A 23,016-nucleotide genomic window follows, 5' to 3' on the forward strand; every position below is an offset into this window, starting at 1 on the left:
CCCAATGACCTCCAATAATCTGCTACCATCCGATATGTACCAATTTTAAATGTAATACTGATACATTTGCTGCTCATACCATTGCTACCAGTGAACTGAGTGGGACCTCTGTGTTTGCATTTTCGCAACTTACAACAGGAATAGTGAGGACATCAACAAACAGGAGGCTTTGGTGTGCCTGGGTGCTGAACTGAACAAAGGAGGAAACTACCCAGATGCTCAGTGTCCAGTATGCTCAGTGTCTATACTGGACATGAACAGAGGATGTGAGCCTGCCCTAGGAACTTTGCAATGATCATCATTCGGAACTGGATTGCAAGGGAGCACCACAGACTCACTGGCATCTACCTGACTAGTGTGCTGGTCCACCAGCACTATGATGATGTCTATCAGAGGGATGCAGAGGATCTTTACCAGACAGTTGCATAGGTCCAAAGTCTGCCAGCAGATGTCTACAGTAAGTTGCATAATTCACACCTTAACACCTACTTTATCACATATGTATGTAGTAAGCATATCTGCTTCTGTGACTCTGTCTTTCTGTGTTGATAATAGTAATTTACATGGAGGAATTTAAGTTCTACTCATTAAAGTTAACATTTGCATATTTATGCATTCTGAGGTTATCCGCAATTATAGTGGGCCACGGTACACATTATGCACATTATGTTGATTATGACTGTATATTAATATGGAGATCACACATATAACTATCACTGCTATTCCATAATTTCTGCTTTTATAATAGACAATAAACTGATTTCCCTTTGCTCAAATGGTTAAGCAATCTGGCAAAATGGCGGCTACTCTCCTATGTGTGGGTTCACATCCCCTTGTAGCCTATTTTAGAAAACACTGACGATAATTCATGTAATACTGCACATCACATATTGAAGACCTATATTTGTTAATGTAGACCATATAAACATACTGTGTAATTTGTTAAAAACATGTTTCAATGATACTGCAGTAACATATTATTAATGTTAGTCTATGGAAATACACACTCTCTGTAAGTTTGAATATGTTATTGACATGACAGTACACAGCTGAGGGTAGGTCACATTCACTGTCCCTATGTTCAGTTCCAGATACCAAACACAGTGCCTTGTGCAAACCCTCAAAAGGGGAACCACTTGGGGGCATCAACTTTTGCCTTAGTAGTATCAAAGCTGTGGAATAATTTATCATGCAACCTTGCAGATCTCTCATAAACTTTTTCATGAAACAAGTGAGAAAAACATTATACTATCAACAACTGAATCAGAACCTCAATAAAATAACTTGTCAACACCTCCAAGAATATGTGCTAAACTCTCTTTTTTTGTGACAGCCTTTCTCTAAATATTTTGATTTGTAATTAGTTTAGAATTCATTACCTAATCTTCACGTTCTCTACTCTTATCACATTACTATTCTAAAAAAATGACATGGAATTTTACCTTTGGTTCCTGTACCAACCAGCACTCTTAAAATCCTATTCTATTTATCTGAAGATTGCTACTGCTACCCCATAACCTATCCTTTCTAAACTGCCATGATGGTCACCATTGCCTGTTTGCTAAGAATTCCTGTCTATTCTGCAGTACTTGCTATCCCAGTGTAACTCTTGTAGGTCTTGTATGGACTGTGTCATATATAAACAGCAGTAACAGTACAGCCTGCTACAAGTCAATATATGCTGTCAGAAGAGCAGTAAGCATTGTGTGCCTTGATAACTGTACTTAGAAATTTAGCCTCTGTTAGGTCAACCTTGTGACAACAAAATGCAGTGGATTGGTGCATAAAATTGCTATACTAAGCATAGTATTGCCTGTGAGCTATTTATGATTATATGATTGTGTGGGTTTTATAGAGTTTTCCTTCCTGAGGGATCATGGAAAATAAGCTATACCCAGGCAGGCTTTGTGATGCAGAGGAAAAGCCCTTACTACAACCCAGATGACAGATGTTTGAATAACAATATGAATGCTGGAAGAGTTGAGGAGAAGAGAATGTGTTTTTGTGAGTGACCATTGAAAGCTTGCTCATTCTGGGAATGGAGTGGTGGTTCAAGTCAGGTGTACTTACCACTAATAGGCTGACACTTGTAGGCATAGGATGGTATAATACAGGGAAGGTGGGCTTGACAAGATATATGCTCAGAGAGGGTGTAAGGGTGTAGTAAGCAGTCATGTCATCCCTAAGGATAGAAATTAGAAACAATAATAGAAAGCAACTTCATGTTTATGTCTGTGATGGCTTCCCTATGGCCCTTGGGCCGAACAGGGGATTGGCAATGATTAGGAAGTGGCAACTCACTAGATGGGCTTTAGTTTGCATGAGGCTTCAATGATGATGTTGTTTCTTTTCTCTGGGCCCTCAGGCTGGTAGTCTGGATAGTCAGTGGTGGGAGATTGATGAAACATTCAGTGGCCAGTTGTCTTCTGCAGAGAAAGTTGATACTGTACGGAATGCAGAAGGAAAGCATCCTTCAAGTCTGCATTTATAATGACTGTCTTTCTGGTTGACTGTCACTCAGGGAAGTGGGCATATTGTAACTGTCATGGGAATTATTGGTTCAAAGACCAACTGAGGGAAAGCTGATTGTTAATAAGTAGGGAATCAAAAGAGCATGGAGAAAAAATGGATTATGCTCAGTTGGACATTCCTAGAACAGAAATGCAAATAAACAATAAACAATAAACAAAATAAATAGATACTTTCACAGTCAGTATATGCATTTCTTCATTACAGCAAAGACTTTTCATGCAGTTGCTTTTCAAAAGTAAGTTAAATAGCACAAGATAATGTGCTCTTTTATTGCAGCTTCACAAGGGAAAAGTTTGTATTAGTCAAGCTGACTTTTTCCATGAATTACATTTGATTTAGAATTGTTTTACAATAGATCAATTAGGCTCCAGGAAGGTATTTATTTATTTATTTATTTATTTATTAATTTAAATTTGTTGACCGGGAGTGTCCGACTGGACGTGGGTCCATTTTCAGCGGAGGCCCGGGGAGAAAAGCTCCACAGTAAAATAAACAGACAGTAGTTACATTAGATTACATAGTGACTAACAATTTAACATAGAAATTACTTACAACATATTTACAGATGAAGAACATAGTACATCAGTAGACAACTAGAATTTTTATCTGTGAAGTACATAACAGGCATTAACAAATGTAACAATGAGAAGTTCCTGCTGTATAATAAGTACTAGGCTTATGAGCATCTGAGCTTGCTATCATCAAGGTAGTTAGTGGAGGTGAAAGAAAGGTAGTAGTTGGATGGGGTGGATGATATTAGAGTGGGAGTTGCAAGGGCATAGCCAGCATGTTTTTAGGTGCACTTTTAATAAAGTTTTGAAGTTGGTGCATGATGGTACGGAGGTAATTGTGCGTGGGAGTGAGTTCCATAATTTGGCTATGGCGCAAGAGAATAGTGCTTCACCAGCAGAGTTATTGGCTTTAGTGATCTGCAAGTGATTTTTATTGCTGGATCTTAGTGGTCTGGTGGTGCGATAGGGTTGGAGTAGATTCTGGAGGGATGGGACATTTAGTGGATGGTTTACTAGTTTGTGGGTGAGTGAGAGTTGATACCACTGAAGGAGGTGAGGGAGTTCAAGCCAGCCCAGTTCAGCAAGTGAGAGACAGTGGTGACTACGATAGGATGCCCCTGTGGCAAATTTTGTGAGTTTGTTGTAGCAGGTCTCTAGCTTGTTTAGATCACATTGCCTTAGGTTGGTATATACTGGAGAGGCATAAAGTAGGGTGGAGATAAGGTGGGAATTTGCTATTGAAATCTTTGCTGCTTTGGTGAGAAATTGTTTATTTCTGTATAATGCTCCTAGTTTTTTGTGGACTTTTTTTATGGTCATGGATATGTGAATGTCAAATTTTAGTTTATTGTCTATTTCCACTCCTAGCAATTTGGTGTGTTCAGTTGGGTATATAGTGGTGTTGTCTTCTGCTGTGATGTTAAAGTGAGAGTTGTTTTGAGTATGTGTGGTGGGTTGGAAGATGAGTAGTTTAGTTTTGTTTGGGATGAGTATTAATTGGGCATCGGATAACCATGTTTCAACAGAGGAAAGGGCTTCCTGTGTGACTTTTTGCAGTTTGGGTAGGGACTGGGCTGAGCAGATGATGGTAGAGTCATCTGCGTATTGGATGAGTGTGCCATGTTTGGTGGCAGAGGCTAGATTATTGGTGTAAACAGAGAAATGTAGGGGTCCAAGGATGGATCCTTGGGGAACCCCTATGGAGACAGGTAGTTGGGGAGATATGTCATTCTGCCATACAACGGATTGTTGGCGGTCAGACAGGTAACTCTGAAACCAGTTGGTGACTGATTGTGAGAAGGATAGGTTATTGAGGACAGAGATAAGTTGTTTGTGTGGGACCATGTCAAATGCTTTAGATAGGTCTAGGAAAGTAGCAGAGGAGAGATAGCCATTGTTTTATGCTGAAGGATAGTGTTAGTAAAGGAGAGTAAGGCAGTGGTGGTGCTATGGTTTGGTCGGAAACCATGCTGAGTACTGGAAAGGAGGTTGTTAGTAAGGAGGTAGTGTGAGACCTGAGAGTGTATGCATCTCTCTAGTATTTTGGAGAGTGGAGAGAGAATAGCTATGGGTTGGTAATTGGTTAGTTCTGCAGAGGGTCCACCTTTGTGGAGGGGAATTATATGTGAGACTTTCCACAATGTGGGAACGTAACTTTCTGACAGAGATCGGTTAATCAAGATGGATACTGGGTAGGCCAGAGCATCAGCTGCGATTTGTAGGTATTCACTTGGGAGGTTGTCTGCTGCTAATTTGGTGGGTTTAAGTTTAGTTAAGAGTTTTTTATGTTGGAGGTAGGTACAGGAGTAAAAGAGAAGGCAGTGGGGAGATTACTAGTTGAAGGTGTGGGTTGGAGGGGAGGGGGGTTGTGTTGTTTAGCTAGTGATAGTATGGTTTCGGTGAAGTGTGTGTTAAACGAGGTAGCAATATTTTCTGAGGAGTGAGGGATGTTAGGAGGAGGGGTACTGACTTTACCTGGGTGGAGGATGGAGTTTATGGAGGACCAGATTTGTTTGGGGCTGTGTTGTGAGGACTCTAGGGCAGACTGGTAGTATTGGAATTTGTCCCGTTTTATTAGCTTTTTGACTCTATTGCATAGTTCTAGGAATTTCTGTCTAGCTGCGGGGGTTTTGGTTTTGCGCCAGTGCTCCCAGGCTTTATCCCTGTTTTTCATTTCTGACTTAGTGGTTTTCTGTACCCATGGAGAGGGTTGTGCTTTGGTTCTGGAAAATCTTATGGGGCACGGTAATTAAGGATGTTCAGGAAGGTAGTATTAAAAGATTCAACTGTGTCATCTAGACTGAGGTACTTTAGAGCATGCCAGTTACATTCTTTGAGGGACGAGATGAATGTGAGTGGGTTAAAGTTTATTTTTTTACGTATTTGACGATAGATGACAGGTTTAGCTTGGTACAGGTATTTTTTGAGTAGGAATGTTGGGGAGTGATCACTGAGGCTATCTGATAAGCAGCCTGTTATATATGACTGGGGGCTCTTACTGACTAGTATCCAGTCCAGGGTAGTGTGCTTGCTGGAGTTTTTATTTATCCTGGTTGGCGACTGGACTAGTTGGGTGAAGCCATGAAGGTGTACATGATGGGTTGGATTGTTGCCAGAACAGGATTGTCAGTCAATACTGAAATCACCTAAGATGATAGTTTCTTGGGCGAGATGGTGGGTAGACCAGCTGAGGAGGTTTTTTAGTGGAGGGATGTTTTGGCCAGGTGGGAAGTAGCATCCAATTATGTTGATGGTTTTGTTTCGGTTAATTTTGAGGTTGGTATATATTATTTCTTCATTGCCTATTTGTGGAGCTGATGATTTTAAGATCTGGATGTTTAGATGTTGTTTAAATATTATAGCTACACCACCTCCTTTTTTGTTTAGCCGGTCAGCTCTTAGTATGCCGTAACCTGTAGGGAGTATTTGCTCACTGGTAATGTGAGCTTTTAGCCAGGTTTCTGTCAGGGCGACTATATCTGGGGAGTATAACTCTATGGTGGCATGGAGTTCATGGACTTTGTTGGATATACTTCTAATATTTAGGCTTAGTAGAAGGAAGTCACTTGGCTTTCTATTGGCTGTAATATGGGAGAAGTTGTGGTTTCTAGTCTGATTATGAGGATTGGGGTTGGAGATGGTAGGGCCAGGGTTGGGGTGGATGTCTCCACTTAGGGTTAGTTTTGATATGCATGAGATTAATAGTTTTCTCAGTTTTTGAATGTGTTTGTTTATAAGGGAAAGTTTATGATTGTTCTCTGTGGGTAATAGGTATGGTGGGAGGGTTACTATGTTAAGTTGTAGGTATGCTTTACGTTTGAGTAATATAGTTGGTAGAATATGTGGGGGGGTGCATAGGGATGGTTCTTGAGCTGGTGGGAGGGGAGCTGAGTATGGGTGAGACATGGGTGGTGGTGTGAGTAGTAGTACAGTGGTAGTGGTTGAGAGGGGGAATGATGGAGCTTTGGTAGGATGTAAGATATGCAAGGAGAGTGCATGCAGTGAGCAAAGGAAAGGTATGCTTGTACATGTCAGTTGAGGAGGTGTGATAGTAGAGGGAATATGGAGGAGGTAGTGCTGGGTTAGCGCTGTAGTTGGCTATTGGAAAGATGGGAAGGGTTTGAGTGCAATAAAGGTGGGACCACTGGGGGCGGGAGGGAATAGCGGGCAGGGCGGGGAGCGAAGCGGGTAGAGACCCTGTTAGGTTCTTGTATGAGGGGCTGGAAACAATCACAAAGCAAGACAAGTATGTGTTAAGAACAATCAAAATTGACCAAGGACTGCTCTGAAACTGTAAGTCTTGTCTTAATTTCTCAGTTGGAAAACGAGGATAACCTTGTATCAGTAGGCTACTGTGGTATAGTTTAAATAAACAAACACACAGTATTGATCAGTTATGGATACTATTTGCTAACAGAAGGGAATAAGCGAAAGTGGAAGATGTGTGTGGTGGTGGTTGGGGGGGGGGGCTGCTTACAGCCAAAGCACAGTGCTCTCCAGGGGAAAATGAAGATTGGCTCAAACAGTTAGACACCTACTCAAAGTTAACTGTAGCTGTTTGCAGACAGCTCAGACCCGGACTGCACTTTTCTTATAGGAATGTTAAAGGTGGTACCGCAGTTGAATACTTAAGAGTGGTGTTAGGTCTAGAAAAGAAGAGTACAGAGAGGAGTAAGCACTTTTGAGATGGTAAATATATATTATAAAGATTATAAAAAACACACTGAGTAAATAGCTACCATATGCAGGACAATGTCCTGAACCACTACTTAGTATATGCAGATACTGAGCCAATTGGAAGAACATTAGAAAACAAAAACCCAGACAGTTATGCAGCCACAGATAAAAATATAGCGAGCAGCAATCTGTCGTGGTTCTCTAATGTGATTCTATCCACCAGTAACAGCACAAACTTATAGAAATAATTTAGACACTAGTATGAGCTGTCTACACACAACACTATTACATGAATAACATTAGTGAACAAGGTGCAGCTATGCAAATAGACCATACATACTATTATACTAGTAACAACTTGGTGCATGCCATAGTAACATCAACAATAAACAATAAACAAAATAAATAGATACTTTCACACTCAGTCTATACATTTCTTCATTACAGCAAACATATACAGTTGTAAAAGTGTTAAATACAATTCAACATAAATAGGCTCTTTTACAGTTGTCACAAAACACTTTGTATTAGACACTGAGCCTTCATGGGGCCTGTAGCAGAGTGGATTGTAGAAATTGTAGGATTTAAACAAAAGGTAAGATTCATGTTTGAGGATATAAGCAAAGCATATCATGGAAAAAACCTCTACTGGTTTTCATAAAATTATTGCATTACCTACAATTCTGTGCCTTAAGGATTTGCTCATATCTTAAAATAATATCTTCAAATATTGTAAAATGTCATAGTTCATGAATATTATTACATTCAAATCTCTTTGTTTTCCTCTTTGTGTTTCTCCTTATTATTTTAAGAGTCCCACTCAGGCAAAACAATGGGTATGTGTGAAGAGGTATATAATTGGCATCATGAGAAAGGCTCTAGTCTTCCTGCTAATTGCTTTTTATCTACTATCTCCAATAGCATCCACATTTTGTCTCCAAAGACTGCTGCTCAGTAGTGGTAGTGCTTGATTTCATAAAGCAAGTACCCTTTTACTAATACATGCATATAGCTAATTCATAACTCTTTATATACATTACATAGATAATCAGTACAACAAATGATAATACAATAAGGAACCCCTCCATGTAGTGAACAAAACTGAAACGGCTTTACACTCAGCTCTGGATTAATATTTACACCTGTAGAGTAGGTAAAAAACACGATATAGTAGTGTATCCCAACAATTACAGACAAAAGTATTTCTTTCCTGTTTTCATTCATTAAGTCTTATCTGCCTTCAAACTGAAGATCCCTGATCTAGCAAATGAGGTGCTGTTCATAAGCTCTTTACTTTTAATTGTAATTAAAAAAGACAACATATTTCCCTTCTATTCTGATAAATAGTGAAGCTCCATCATAGATGCTAATTCAGGTACCATAATGGAATCAGTTGAGCCCATGTAGGCATCACATCTAACAAATAATTGCATAAAAATTCATATGTATAATCTGAAAAAAAATAGAACTGTAGTAAGGAGCAATGCTGGAATATATTTGCCCCCTCCCACAGGGAAGATTTTGAGTGTTTATCAAAATTTTCAATAAATGCTGGAGAACCTGCAGGCAGTAGAGAAACTAAGATAGTGAAATAGAAGATCATCGTATTTATAACTAGATGAATTACAAATTAGCTTACAAGCGTAACATGTGCTACAAACTAGATGGACCCTAGCAGTTAACTGCTGTCACATTCAAATAATTATTTAATTACTACAAGTCTCCATACATCTTTTTAGCTAAGGTTTGAAACAAATGCATTTCCTGAATATTGCAATTCAAAGGTAATAATACAACTGAGTTTTGCAGTCTCAGACTACATCAGCACGACAATGTTTTTTTTTTTTTTAATAAACATCAGCATATATTTCCATCAGTTTACATACTTCACCATGCAAAAGTGATACAATGTCACTAACATATTTTTGTCAATGCAACTGTTTGGAAATACATACAATTTTATAGACAAGATTTTCTGTATGCCTGCATCAAAATGTACTTTTTGATTGCTCCTTCTGATCTCATCCCTGTTAATTAATGTAAGCATACATGGAAAAATAATATAATTTCACATATCTGCAGATACAGAAAAATGATGCATGCATGAAAACACTGACAGAAGTATGTGGGACCTGTGTGTTTATGAACAGTATATATGTGCATATCTAATTATGAACTGGGCTATAATGAAAAATTGTTAATGTTTAATAAAAAGAACATCCTTTTACCAGAGAAGGTTTAAACTAGGGACTCCAGATGTGAAGCACACTCACTAAATAATAATTACAGTTTTATACATCCAAAGCTATGTAATCCCTAAACATTTTGCTGTAATAATCCAATTGAAATGTGCATGTAAAATCTAATCTGCTTATAAAACTCTCTATTTTTTCTTTATAGGATTTCATTATCTTAGAAATATTAACCAATTTGGGTGGCTGTGGTGGTGCAGCGGTTATCATTGTCACCTTACAGCAAGAAGCTCTTCAGTTCAATCCTTGGCTAGGGTGCTTTCTGTGCGGAGTCTGCATGTCCTCCCTGTGGTCACATGGGTTTCCTCCCACATCCCAAAGACATGTGTAGGTGGATTGGACACTCTAAATTGACCCTAGGCATGCATGTGTGTGCCTTCTGTAGAAGGTTGGGCGCCAGGCTGGCAACTCGACACTGTAAAATTCCACTGCCAATCCTGAGCAGACGGGTGATCTGCTGTGGTGACCCCTAACTGGGAAAAGCTGAAAGAAGGAGAAGAAATATTAACCAATTTAGTTCTGTTTCTGTTAACACCTTCTGATTTTATGTGACTAGCATAATGATAAAGACATGCACAATTCTGCCAGCTGTTTTTGCAATGACTGCAAAGACACATTGGGACAGATTGAAAAAGAAAGTTGCAGTCAGTGCAGTATGCCATGGGAACACACTAGCACACCAGCAGCAGATGCAATTCCATAGTGTATGCAAAAACAATGGCAAGTAATTCTCTATCCAGTGTAGAATAATTAAGGACACTGGGCACACCAGCCAGATTCCAATACATAATGGACTCGCCCAGCGCAACATAAATGCAACAATGTACTTTCCCAACAACTTTCCAAAAGCAATCATTGGAGGTCATATGTGCTTTATTTTTACATCACTATATTACACATAATTCCTATAGAATCCTGTGGAATCCACACCCGTTACTTAAAAAAAATGCAGCTGGCATTTAATGCACTACAGCAGGCTGGGGTACTGCAAGTCACATTAGAGTACAATCTGCTAATGCGTGTCAGAAGGCAGCCAGCTAGCCACCAAACTAGACTATAGTTAAACCAACTCTCTGACCAGGAAACAATAGACAGATACAGATTAGACAGAGAACTGGTGCAGGCTATTTACAGGTGATGTGCACCCCATGTGTATGCTCATAGTCTGAAGGGTAACCCAGTACCGATAGAAACAAAGGTGTGCCTGAATCTAGGTATACTAGCCTCTAGAACATTTCAGCAGCATATGAGAGACACTGTAGGAGTTTTCCAGACAGCTGACAATCACATCCTGTCACTTTTCCTGTTACCAACATGCAGCAAGCTAGATGAATATATCCACTTCCCAATAACAGTTAGAAAGCAAAACTTCCATGCAACAGTTCTATACCCTGTCTTCCCACTGTCCTCGGTACAATAGACTGCATCCATATCTCAATTAAAACCCCAGATGTAACTGATGTTGAATAGTATATCAATAGAAAGGGGTGGCCATTGCTCAGTTGTCAAGTTTTGTGCTCAGCAGATGGCCTCATTACTAATATCATAGTAACACACCCTGGTAGTGTGAATGATGCTTCAATACAGAGGCATAGCAGTCTGAGGGCCAATTTCCAAAATACTGAAATCTCAAAGACACTACTACTCAGTAAGTACAGAACCACAGCTATAATGAAAGCAGAATTTACACCTATCAGCATTAAGCATGAGTGGTAAATATGTGTTATCTCCTTCCTATAAACAGGTGGCTGCTGTTATCCACTGAAGCCTTGGCTGATGATGCCATACAGAGCCCCATCAACTCCTTCCAAGAATGTATGCAACAGAGCACACTCTGTGACATAAAACACCATTAAGTGTGTGTCTGGCATGCTGAAGACAAGATTCTGGGTGCATCCAGGCATGCACTCCAATACACACCAGAAAAGGCATCACAGATAGTTAACTTGTAAGCCATGCTACACAACATAATAACAGAGAATCATGGTGGCTTTCCATCTGCAGGTGTGGGTGACCAATCCTAAGAACCCCAGATATCTGATGATGACATATCAGAGCTGTCACAGTATGATCAAGAGGACAGAGGATTGAGAGGAAATAGGTATGCGTGATGGAGGATGCATCCAAATGTCCTAACTCAGACAACACGCAGTGTGTAACACACACTGTTGAATCATGACAATCCAGACATATAAATGGACATAGACTAAACAGCGATGTCTACATGTTGCCCCACAACAGCAGCACAGAGCATGATTAATGAAAAGAAATCACCAGTTGTCAACACTGAAAATAATACATAACAAAAGCATAAAGGATACCAGTAAGAACATATACGAGTACACAACACAGATCAAGGAACACATTTGGCTGTATACAAAGGAAATATCAATGAAGGAAGTCTCTTTGCAAGATACATCACCAAAGAAGACCACATTGGCAAATGTGAGGAACTCAGGAGGTGTGCAGAACAAAATGTGGTATTGGGCAGGTAGGATGTCATCATACAGTTAACTAGCATAGAAAGTTACCCATAAAATAGCTAGTAACACAAGAAAACTAGGCCCTTGAAGTTTATGGGAATATATTAGCACAAGCATACTCATAACCAGGGGTTGTACAGTAACACTGATGCATCACGCATAGCATTGTGTGATGTGTAACAATGTGTTACAACAGAGTGAAAGGCTTACAGCAGTATGGCTAATTATAAATATCCCAAGGACTGGTCAAAAAGAAAATAAGCACAAACAGGCATTACATCCCATGCCTGATATGGAATGTCACACAAGAAGGCAATGCTTTGATGCACAGCTTACTGCTGCAACATGACTCAGTTACAGGTACTAATATGTTCAAACATGCAGAGCATCAATGGCAGTGATTACACAACAGACATGGAACATGCATCAGTGTTATTTATATATATATATATATATATATATATATATATATATATATATATATATATATATATATATATATATATACACACACGTGTGTGTGTGTGTGTGTGTGTGTGTGTGTATGTAATCTGTCAGACATGGCAAGACACATGCAATACATGTCAGCATGTGTACTGAAATGGAGTCAGGTTGACAGAAGTGCAGTGAGTGCTGAGGGTGAGACATGTCTGAATACATAATGCTTATGGACTAACAACATCAGCACATCTATTGATCCATTTAACAATGTTTTACAGAGGCAGGATGTGAACCTATGTTTGTGGCTGTAACAAGTAAGTCACAAACATATAACCAGTGTGCCACTAACCCACTATTATAGCAATAGTGCTGCCACAGTTACATGCACATCCAAACACAAATAGCATGTCTACCTCAAGAATGTAGAACGCATCTCATATATTATCACCGTCAGTGACACTCATCATAACAAATGTTAAGGTCATTATAAGGTATGCAACACACATACTGGAATTGTTGCTCGCATTTTATACAGTCTGCAATGTACTTGTTAGCCTAGTTACCTGTATACTGCTTTGTCTTGTTGTTAAAACCAGGAATGAAAAGTTGTTTAATCCTGTGTACAACTGTTACTGAATATAATAACCTAGGCAGGCTGGTACATGTATATGCAAGGGTTTAGAAGTGCGCTAATAACTAGGTAGTGAAAGCTAGTTTCCGGTTCAACGGGTGATTACGTTCCAGCTCTCTAACCACTCCTCTTGTTAAGATATACTGCATTCCTGAACTGGTTCTTGTATGGCTAACTAACTAAAGTGCTCTGCATTGCTATTGTTTAAGGATTGCCTTTAATGTTAAGTAGCATAGATAGCAAAGCATGATATTCTAACTGCTATAGGCCTCAGTAAAAATTGCATTTTTCCATAACTACGGTGATTTCTAATTACTGTTTTGTTGATCTATATACCTACTATAGCTGTACTTTGAGCTCTCTTTTACCCAGAACCGCCCATAATAATAGCTCCTAATTTCTTTACCCTATTCTCTCTCTAATAGTTTCCCTCTGCAGCTGGCTGGCATACTTGGCCCCTGCCCATCCAAGACCTCCAGACTATTGCTTCCATGAGCTCCAGTCCAGTGCTACTTATTAAACAAAAAAGAAAAACAAAGTGTATGTGTTATATCTTCTGCTTTGCTTCTATTAGGGGTAGTGCACACTTAATCAAGCCATTGCCGATGTCTCCTCTATCTCCCTTTCCATAAAATCACCCTCCCTCCACTCTTCCTATGCTTCCATACCAGAAATCCCTGCTAAAACATAGAAATAACTAAAATAAATGACAGTACTATCTGGATTATTACTTACCTTGTAATCCATAGCTTGGGGGTTTAGACCCCACAATATTTGCCCATTCTATGTACAGGATCACTTCGCACCCCACCCTGCCCCCAAATCGCACCCACCCCTGCTACATCTACATTTATTTCAAGCAATAGCCAGTCCCATAACCATCAACTAAACAGGACAAAATGTAGTGCTCCACTCCTCCACCATAAAGCACAAACCTTCTTCCTATCACATAGCTAACCTGACACAGTCATGCTATTACCTAAGGTGATTACACTCCGTACCTGCATTCTTCTTACACACTTTACATCCTACCAAGACTTCACAAAAGTCGCACCCAGCCATCTTCACTGCACCCTCACCTCAACTTCCTTCCAACAACCACTCACTAACTACATTTCCTCTACTACCAAAAACTTAATTTCAATACACACACTCGATTACCAAATACCTACTACATTTAAACAAAAAATATCCCTAAAATATGACAGGTTATTTACAACCTTTATAAAGCTAATATTTATTACCCTGTCTAAATTATCCCTCAGTGGAGATGTCCACTGGAACCCTGGTCTCACCATCACCAACCCCACCTCAAACACTCTCCCAAAGAAGTGCCCCCTCTCACTAATCACAACCAACAAAAAGCCATCTGACCTCCTCATCATGTGTCTAAACATCAGAAGCATATCTAATAAAAACCAAGACATACATGCCAAAATAAACTTACACTTCCCTGATATTCTCATCCTAACCAAAACCTGGCTCAAACCTCACATCCAAAGTGAGGAAATACACCCTTCTGAATACAGCATCCTTCATGTAGATAGGTTCATAGGTAGGTACTAGGCTACTGGCCCTAGGGGCTGTACAAGCCTAGCCAAAAAGGTACCCTGGCTTTCACCACCCAAGAAAATTATTTTCCTGTGCCCCTGTCGAGCAGAGGCACAGAGGTGATCCCCGGGGTGAATTCCCAATTTCCCATCCAATCATCAAGATTTTTCTTGAATAGTGCTAATGAGGAGCTTTGTTTGATATAGATAGGTAGTTTGTTCCAGAGTATGGGAAGTCTCTGGGACAGGAATCTATCCCTCCAGCATGTTTTGTTTATTGTGGTGACAAGGTTTAGGTTCCTAGAGCGTGTAGCCCAGAGATATTGGAATTTCTTTAAGTGGAGCATGTCCAACAGCTCTGGGTTTGACATAGCTTTGTATGTTAATTAGAGATTGCCTCTGAGTAGGTGATATGCGATGGAGTAAAGCTAGAGCTTTTGAGACGGTCTGCATAGGGCATCTGTTTGAGGCTGGTAATCTTCTTTGTGAGGTATTTCTGCGGCCTTTCCAGTTGTTGTAGATGTTTTGGGAGGTACATACTAAAAAGGGCATTGTACTCTATAATGAGTCTAATGAGTGATGAGTAGAGGAGAAAAATGACCTCTTTTTTCCTGGATGAGAAACCTTTTGTGATGAGGAGTGCCATGTAGAATGATTTCCTGACTACTGTGGTGATGTGATTATCAAAGGAGAGACTACTGTCCACTTGTGTCCCAAGGTCTCTTATCACACTTTCAGTGTTAAGTAGACTACCACCTATGTGGTAGCTCATGGGTACAGAGTTTTTACCAAAGAGGATGACAATGCACTTATTGGCATTGAGCTTGAGGCCATGGCTTTGACACCAGGCATCTGTCTCAGTGATGCCCTTTTGTAGGATGTCCACATCATTAGGAGTTTCAGTTATGGCTCCTAGTTTGCAGTCATCTGCGAACTTTGTTAGCCAAAGACCTTCTGTGTTAGCCTGTACTTCAGAAAAGTAGATACCAAACAGGAGAGGACCCAGGACTGAACCCTGTGGTACTCCACTTGTCACTGGTCTGAAGTCGGATTTGGAGTCTGCTACTTTCACAGTGTGTGTTCTGTCAGTGAACCAGTGGCAACCCATCTTGTGACATAGGGATTTATACCTAGTTTAGTGAGTTTATATATAATTCCAGAGTGGTGAATGGTGTCAAAATCCTTGGCGTGATCTAGATAGGCTGTGTGAACCAACCTACCCTCATCTACAGCTTTGGTGACTGCTTCAAAGAAGTCAGTCAGGTTTAGGAGACAAGATCTGCCTTTCACAAACCTGAACTGGGTGGGGTCCAGAGTTTGGAGATTACCAATGTCTTTGTTTATAAGTTCCATGATGATGTGTTCCATGGCCTTGCAGACCAGGCTCATTAGGCTAATGCGGTGGTAGTTCTCGGGGTTCGTGGTGGCTCCCCGTTTGTGGAGTGGGATAACTATCACTGCGCACCATTCAGTGGGCAGAATGCCTGAGGTGAGGCTATGATTGAACACGGTGCTTAAGTGGGGTGCCAGTTCATTCTGTAGTTCATGTAGAATGCAGACTGGGATGCTGTCAGGTCCCATGGATGCTGTTTTCTTGGCTTTGGAGAGTGTGGTTTTTACCTGTGCAGCCGTGATTACAGGAACTTTGCATTCTTCTGGTACAGAGATGGGCCCTTTAGGGGGTGAGGGGGGGCTAAAGTTAGCACTGAACCTATCTGCCAGGATGTTGGCAATATCATTTGGTTCTGTATATTTAGTGCCATTGTCCTGTAACTCAGAGCAGATCTGAGTGTTGCCTTTGAGATTCTTGACATAGCTATAGAATGCTTTGTGGTTGTCTTTAGAATCAGTGGTGATTTTGTTTTCATAACTAGCTTTGGAGGATTTTATAGGTTCATAGGTTCATACTAGGCTATCTGCCCTAGGGCATTTATAAGCGTAGCCAGAGTTGTGTGGCTTTCACCACCCCTTAGGTTGAAGAATACTATACCCATTAGTTTGCCGTGCCTCTTTCCAGCAGTGATACAGAGATGATCCCCGGGGATCTCAGCTTCTTACTGAGGCTGACCAGGGAGTTCTTCCAGTCATCAAATTTTACTCTTTTTTGCAACAGTTTCTTTCTTCTGTTGTAGAATTTGTTTATGGAAGGGGACCACCAGATTGGCTTCCTTTTATTGGAGGATAGCATCTTGGTTCTGTTAGGGATAGCATGATCCATGCACTCGTGTAAGTGCTTATAAAATGCATTTGTGTAGGATTCAGCAGTTGTAACTCTATTGTCCATCTGCATGGGTGTCGTGAAGTTTGCCATTTCTGTCTTAAGAAGGGTGACGTTTGCTTTGGAGAAATTTTTTATGGTGGTTTCCCTAATGGGGGGTGGGGGTAGGATGTGAATGTCTAGGCTGATTAGCTTGTGTTTGGATCTGACCAATGAGGAACTGACCTCTGGTGTGGAACACCAGTCACCCATGTTGGTAATGACCAGGTCTAGGATATTGCTACCCCTGGTGGGGGTGTGGATAAGTTGATCCAAGGCATTGGAATTTATGAATTCCAGAAAACGTTGAGCAAAAGAGTTGGCACGAGTAGTTTTCCCAGTTAATGGAGGGGTAGTTGAAATAACTCGTTATTAGGGTGTTTCCAGTGTATCAAGAAATGAGGAATGGGAATCCTGGGGCATGGTGGAGGGATCTGTAGCAAGTTACAATTTGGATTGTGGTCTTGCCCAGAGTTAATTGCACTTGGATAATCTTGGCTGCATTATGCTGCGCAACTAGCCTGGAGGTGTGGATATCCATAATGAATATGGACACTCCTCCACCTTTAGTGTTTCGGTCCAAGTTAGGTGGCCGAAAGGTGTGGTATGAATTATAGCCTGCTAATGCAGGGGTGTTCTCTGCAGCCTTGAACCAGGTCTCTGTCACTGCACAGATGTCGATGTTCTCCATTTTAAGTAGTGCCTCGAGTGAATGCATTTTGAGGTTTAGACTTCTAGCACTGAGTAGCATTACCCTCAGATTTTGCTTGCTTGTACCTGTTATGGTGGTGAATTTGTCATGTGAACCTTGCCTAAAAAAGTCACTATAGGGATGGTAAGAGCCTTAGCCAGTATCCAGAATCCCAAGGGTGACAGGTGTTGACCATCTCCGGCAAAGCATCATGGTCTATCGATCATTTCATCCCAGGCAGACAGATACTGGATCCCCTTAAAATTACACCAGAAACTTAGCCAATTGTTGAAGTCAATCATTTTGTCCTTGTACTGTGGTATCATTCTGGGTGATGGCAGGATGCTACTCAGGGCTAGGGTCATACCTACCTGGGCTACAAGATTGGAGAGCTCCTCCATGTCTCTTTTCATGTAGTCCAGGGAGGTACATCTCAGGTCATTCACACCAACATGGACAATGACAGAGTCATATTTGTACTTGTTGTGGAGTAACCTGAGTGCGTGCATTATGTTGTGGATCCTGGCACCCAACAGGCAGCTGACAGTAACTTTCTCCTTGTTTAGCCTGGTGAGTGGAACATCAGTGTGCCTGACTATAGAGTCACCTATGACTAGAGTGTTGGGTATGTTGTTATGCCTTTTGGGCTGTGGTTGAGTGGCACACTGAGTTTGTGGGCTATGTGTCATTTGGGTTGTGTTGGGGGGGTGGAGGTTGCATGTATTTCTGCTTTGGAGGTCTCTGTTGCTTGAGCAGATTTTTATTCAGAGCCTCCATGAATGTAGGAGTGTGTTTTGTGTTGCTATGTGTGTGTTTTGGTGGTATAGGTTTTGAGAGACTATGTGATGAGTGTGGTGCAAGTGTTTACCTTCTCCTCTTGACTGTCTAGTCCAGTCTTGGGTGAAGAGAGCTTTGCATCCAGTTTGGCTATATAAGTGCATCTCTCACAGGTTATAGTGTTGGGTGGTAGGAGGAGAAGGTTGTCTGTGTACATGAGGCAATTGCTGCATTGCCCCAAGATGCCCAGATTTATCAGGTAGACAGGAGAAAACACCGGGAGCTGACCCTTAGACATGCCTGGATAGGTGCTTATTTATTAAGTACTAAAAACTGTTTTCTTCTAGACAAGTGAGGAAAGTTGAGAGATGTAGTAATTTGTAGCTTATTTAGTGTTTACAATGAGTGCTGAGCTCAAAGAAACAGATTTGACTGCTAAAACTAAAAAAATGGCTAGTTCTAAGGTAAAATTTGAAGAGCAGACTTTATGGCACCAGTAAGAGTTTAACCCGAGCTAAGTGGCAATGCATAAAGTGTATTTTTTAATATAACAGTAGCAAATGAGCAAACTGATTTAAACAAATTAACTAATAAAAAGCTAAAAACTGTGCCCCGTTCCAGCAGTCTTCGATCAGACAAGTTCTAACTGCACACTCCTGCCACTAGGGTGCAGGGGAACCTTCTCCAAAAAAAGATGGTCTGGATTAGTGCTCAAGTTATACAAACAAAGCTAGATTCAGCAGGTCTGAATTTAGTCTATGCTACAGCAAACAAGGCATACCAAATTCAGAAAGAAACGGTTCAAATAAGCAGGCACAATAAGCCTTTAACCTGAAACTCCCAGCTCAGAAGGGCAGAATCTACCCTCTCCTCCCACAAGAGTGAAGACCACACCTTCTTTATGTAACATAACTGTCCCGAAGCCCAAGTGCTTAAACCAGAACTAATACACTCTTAGAATAACAGACACTAAGCCTTCAATCAGCAACTCCAAACTTAGAAGGATGTAAGCTACCTGTCCTGCCACAACAGTGCAGACCACAAACCTTCTTAATGTAAAACAACTGGTATGAAGCCCAAGTGCTTCAACCAAAGTCTTAGAATAACAGTTCCAATTTAATCAGGTTACTAACAAGAAGTAATAAATGCAGCAGAACAAATGCAATAAAGTAGGAAGAAACACAAATACAGTAAAAGGAGATGAATAAAGTGCATTTTTTTTATATAATAGAAAACGAGCAAACTGATTTAAACAAATTACCCAATTAACCAGTAAAAAAGCTCAAAACTGAGCCCTGGTCCAGTAGTCTTCAGTCAGACAAATTCTAACTGCCCAGTCCTGCCACTGGAGTGCAGGGGAACCTTCTCCAAAAAAGATGGCCTGGATTAGTGCTCAAGTTATACAAGCAAAGCTAGATTCAGCATGCCTAAATCTAGTCTATGCTACAGCAAACAAGGTGCACCAATTTCAGAAAGAAACAGTTCAAATAAGTAGGCACAATAATCCTTTAACCAGAAATTCACAGCTCAGAAGGGTAGAATCTAACCTCTCCTCCCACAAGAGAGCAGACCACAAACCTTCTTAAAGTAAAATAACTGGCCTGAATACACTTTTAGAATAACAGACACTGAGCCTTCAATCAGCAATTCCCAATTTAGAAGGATGTAAGTTACCTGTCCTGCCACAACAGTGCAGACCACAAACCTTCTTAATGTAAAACAACTGGTCTAAAGCCCAAGTGCTTAAACCAAAAGGCTTAGAATAACAGTTGTAATTAATCAGGCTACTACCAAGCAGTAATAAATGCAGCAGAATAAATACAATTGAGTACTTTTAAGAAGAGGCAAAAGCAAAATAAAGTGCAATTGTAAAGTGCAAGGAGAGAGGAAGGAGGAGCAGAGGTTAAGAACCTAAGTTGGTTGGCCTTCTCAAATGTTCTGTCTGTATTAAGTAGAATGAACACCAGACTGGGAGGGGTGTCCCAGATCAAATTTACAGTAGGGGCGGGCAACTGCAAAGCCACCAACTATAACAACTCTACAAGAATATGGTGGGAGGGAGGGGGGGAACAGTTTCAGGACAGATGAAAAACATAAAACAATGCCAGAAAATATATAAAATAATTCAGTCAGGCAAACAATAATTCAGTCAGGCAAAATTAAGACAATGCAGAACTCTGAAAGGTTAAAATGCCAAGAAATATACTTATCAATCAGCGATATATTTCCAGATTGTTTGAGAATCACACCAGCTAGAACACCAGGAGTTTCCAATAGTGTATGCAAGACTTTACAAACAGAAACTATTTTCAAATCAGCAAGCCTTAAAGCAATCAGATAACACAAAAGCTGTTAGACCAGTTCCAAGAAAGGGGATGGAGTGGCACTAATGTTTAAACACCACCTCAACATCTAAACTCTCAACAAATCTGCTCCCCACATTGGGTACAAAGAAATCTTATATGCCAATCTCAAATTAAACCCAAATAAAACAATCAACATCATAGGGTGCTATTTCCCACAAGGCCAAAACATGCCTCCCTAGAAAACATCCTGAACTGGGGCAACCATTCTCTACCCCAGGAAACCATTATGCTTGGCAAATTTAATATCAACTGGCTATCTTGTAGTAACAATCACCCAGTTCACCACCTAAATCTTCATGGTTTCTCTCAATGAATACAATCACCCTCCCATATAAATAAAAACCCTAACAATCATATCATTCTTGATTGGATATTAGTCAACAAAGCTCCTCACTTTTACATCGCTGGCTGTCTACCTGACAGCCTCAGTGACCATTCCTCAGCATTACTCCTAAGACACCATGTAAGCAGTTTTAAGCCTATTATCCACAGACAAATCCAAATCAAGGCAAACTCATTTATCTCTTCCCTCCAAAAATGTAACTGGGCACTACCAAAATACCTCACTCTAGGTGAAGCCTTCCACTTCTTCAACAGCACCTTCCTAAACATCCTAAACACCCATGCCCCCATAAGAAATGCCAGAGTCAAAACTAAGAACTCCCCTGGCTACAAAAAAGCACCAGACTACTAATGAAAATCAGAGATAATGCTTGGGAACACTGGCATCTAACAAAACCCCCTTCTGCTAGGCAATCTTTCCTTGAATTGCACAATAAGGTCAAAAAGCAAATTAAAAAATAGATAAAACCCTATACTATCAGTCCACCCTAAACTCTTCCCACCACAACCCTAAGCAATTCTGGTCCACAATAAACTCCATCCTCCACCCAGGTAAAGTAGACACCCCCTGCATACCATTCCCTCCTCCATCCTCTTGAGTGGAGTCCCACAGGGTTCAGTCCTGGGTGCTCTCCTGTTTGGTATCTACTTCTCTGAAGTCCAGGCCAACACAAAGAGACTCTGGCTGACAAAATTCACAGACAATTGCAGGTTGGGAGCTATTATTAACTCCCCAAGTGATGTTGACATCCTACAGAATGGCCTCACTGTGACCAACGACTGGTGTCAGAACCATGGCCTTAAGCTTAATGTAAAAAAAATATGTTGTCAATCCCTTTGGGAAAAGCCCGGTTCCCATGAATTAACACATTGACAGTAGTCCACTGAACACAGAAGGCGTTATAAGAGATTTGGGAACACAGGTTGACAGCAACCTTTCTTTTGATCACCACATTGCCACTGTGGTCAGAAAGTCCTTCTATGTAACACATCTCATTACTAAGGGTTTTGCATCCAGGAAGAAAGAGATCATTGTCTCCCTCTACTCTTCCCTCATTAGGCCAATCATCAAGTACAATGCCCCATTTGGCATGTACCTCACTAGACACCTGCAATAACTGGAGAGGCCACAAAAGTACCTCACAAAGAGGATCCTAGGCCTTAAACACTTGCCCTATATGGACAGACTTAGAAAACTCCAACTATTCTCTGTCTCATATCGCCTACTTATAGGCGATCTCTGCTTGACTTACAAAGCCATGTCTGACCCAGCTCTGTTAAAAATCTAACATCTAAAGAAATTCCAATCCCTCCACACCACATGCTCCAGAGACCTCAACCTCATTACCACAATTAACAGAATATGCTGGAGGGACAGTTCATAACCCAGAGACTGCCCATGCTATGGAACAGACTTCCATACATGTCAAGCAGAGCACCTTGCTGACCCTCTTCAAGAGAAATATTGATGAGTGGATGGATAACAGAAAATTAACCCAGGGGATAACTCCAGTGGCTCTACTCGACAGAGGCACTAGGAACTAAGGTTGGCTGGCACTATGCCAGGGTAATCCTATGGCTAGGCTTGTAAAGGCCCCAGGGCCATTAGCCTAGTACACACCTATGAACCTATGAACACTTCACTGAAACCATTCTATCTTTAGCCAAACAGCACTACCCTCCATCCACTCCTCCCACACCCAACCCAAATTCTCTGCCCCTTGCTTTTTTCTTCTCCTCAGTACCCACCTCCTATATAAAAATATTTCTGTCAAAACTTAAGCCCACAAAACTTGCAGCTGACAATCTCTCCTCAAAATACCTAAAAACAGTAGCTGATGCCCTAGCATATTCAGTTTCCATGTTAATTAACTGTTCCATATCAGAAATCTATGTCCCCACTTTGTGGAAAATGTCACACATCATTCCCCTCCATAAAGGCAGCTCTTCCACTGATCTTTCCAATTACCAACCCATCGCCATCCTTTCCCCACTCTCCAAGATAC

The sequence above is a fragment of the Protopterus annectens genome, chromosome 6.part0 (genome assembly GCF_019279795.1).
Source record: "Protopterus annectens isolate FY-2018-M chromosome 6.part0, PAN1.0, whole genome shotgun sequence".
Lineage (NCBI taxonomy): Eukaryota > Metazoa > Chordata > Ceratodontiformes > Protopteridae > Protopterus > Protopterus annectens.